Genomic DNA, 2,435 nt, shown 5'->3' with positions numbered 1-2,435 from the left:
ATTATGTAAAGTACTTTACATATCATAAGGGAAGAATAAGAATTCATAATGCTGAAAAGTTGACAGTGACATCCTCACTTATTCATGTCTCTGGGTTATTCTGTGGATATTGTAGTCTACATGTATCTGGTTAAGTGGATTTATGGGCTTTATTATCTAGTGTTTATATAACCAGTCTCAAAGCCAGGAAAGAAAAACTGGATTCAAATCCAGCCTCTGACATATACTGCCTGGGTGGCCCTAGCAACCTTTTCAATGCTCTGGCATCTTTCTAAGACTATATATAGCAGATAAGGTGCCAATCCAAAATTGGTAGGAGACTCCTCAGTTAAGAGTTCTCCATACCAATGAAATCACAAGTAAATTATAGTTTCAACTAAATTAACATTCCCCAAATAGACAAGTTACTTAAAAGGATTCAGGCAAAGAAAAAATGTAGATTATTGATTACACTAATGATATATATGAAAATGAATGATAAGACAATGACAAAGATGACACTTCTAATATTCCTCTTATAAGCTCTTTTTTCTCCATTTTATGAAGAAAAATAATCAGATATTATAAAAATTCATCCAAAACAATTTAGAATTTTCAAGATTATTTGAAATATGGATTAATATCCAATATCACTTACAATGAACCTACCCCTAAGTATATAGTGTGTCTTTATTAGCTAATGATAATATGAAGCCATCATGATTAAAAAGATGTTTAAAAACTAAGTTTTTGTTACCAAATTAACATCACCTCTAAAAATGTTCATATTTGCATGCTTTTAAAATTTGCAAAAAAAAATTTGTAAAACTTGTAAACTATATAATAATCTTTCAGAAGAAGGGTTTCATTGGGTTTTGATCCTATTGTTAAAAAGATTAGAATACAAGGGACTGCCAGGTGGCTCAGCGAGTAAGAGCACCGGCTCCAGTGTCGGGATGACCTGGGGATCAAATCTGGGCTCAGGTACTCAGCACCACACCCAGAAATAACTGGCCATGTAACCTTGAGCAAGTTACTTAAACCCAATTGCTAAAAAAAAAAAAAGAGATTAGAATACAGAATGTTTTGATTAATTTATAAGACCAACTGACTGACATCAGGAAAGATGAATTTTACTAACTGAATTCCAATAAAATCTTTGCATAATTGGTACATGGGATTGAAAAAAATGAGTATTACATTTCAATAAATACATCCATATTCATCTTTGTGATACATGACAGCCATTAAAACCTTGTAAAAAAAAAATAAACTGAACTTCACCCTATATCTCTGAATCCTGGGCTCTTCAAATGTTAAACCAAATTGTTCAAAATGTTACTATGGTGTTGATTATTATGTCATTAATAACTTTAGTGATAAAAGAAAGATTTTTGTTATTTGCCATTATTTATAAGTAGCAAATAAAATAAAATTTTAATATATTATTTAATCTATTAACCTGTTTTCTGTGTGTAATATATTTATATTAGAATGTATAATTTCCATGCTTTTGTATTTTGTCTTTATCTCATACTTCTAAAATACTTATTTTATGTTTTATCATGTCCATAATAAAAACATGTATTAGTAGAATAAGTTACATATAATTTCTTTATAAATGTGTATAGATTTTGCTGAATGTGGAAAGCAATCTCTAAATGGTATTTTGCATAATGATTTGTACTAATGGTTGCTTATAAAAATATTTTTTTTATTTTCATCTTTTTTTCCTTTATGGTATATTGTGAAATATGTGTTTGAAAATAGGAATTTGGTCTCAATATCCTCTAGGGTATCATGCCTTCAATTTGCTAGGCTTCCTGGGTAAGAGTCTATGAGTTCAAAGAGTAAGAAAAATCATTCATTTGAACATTGGATTTGTTCATCCTACAAGCTTTTATTAAACATTTGATAAATGCCAGACATTTTGCTTGGTCAAAGGTTAAAAAAAAAAAGTACATGGCTTCAAGGAACTTATATTCTATGGGGGGAAAACAATTTGTACATAGAAAAGTAAATACAAAGATATATATGAAGTAGATACAAATTAATTTTGAGAGAGTTACCAGTAATTGGAGGAATCAGATTTGACTTCTCATTGGAAGAGACAAGCCCTTGTGCTCGCTTCGGCAGCACACATACTAAAATTGGAATGATACAGAGAAAATTAGCATTGCACAAGGATGACACACAAATTCATGAAGGAAGAAGCAAGCCCAGCCTTAAAGGAAGCTATGGCTCTACAAGGTATAGATGAGGTGGGGAATGTGCATTACATGCATGTAAAACAACCTACATAAAGTTACAGAGATGGAAGATGGATATAGTGGATAGGGACAAGAAAGAAACAGGTCAGAGGACTGAAAATGGAAAAAAATTTCATAAAGAAAAGTAATGTGTAATAAATCTGGAAACTAGGCCAAAGAAAGATTACCAATGGGGGCATGTGTGTA

General features: G+C 31.0%; 1 pseudogene; it reads left to right on the top strand.

Annotated features, from left to right (window-relative positions):
• The first annotated feature begins 2,099 nt into the window (after positions 1-2,099).
• LOC138157129 (U6 spliceosomal RNA) lies at positions 2,100-2,200 on the top strand (annotated as a pseudogene).
• The last annotated feature ends 235 nt before the right edge of the window (positions 2,201-2,435 follow it).

Source organism: Petaurus breviceps, unplaced genomic scaffold, assembly GCF_028583685.1.
Source record: "Petaurus breviceps papuanus isolate PSGF00001 unplaced genomic scaffold, PetGlider_PUasm1.0 111, whole genome shotgun sequence".
In the NCBI taxonomy this organism is placed as follows: Eukaryota; Metazoa; Chordata; class Mammalia; order Diprotodontia; family Petauridae; genus Petaurus; species Petaurus breviceps.
The sequence above is the reverse complement of the archived record's forward strand: the minus strand, read 5'-3'. Positions and strand labels throughout refer to the sequence as shown.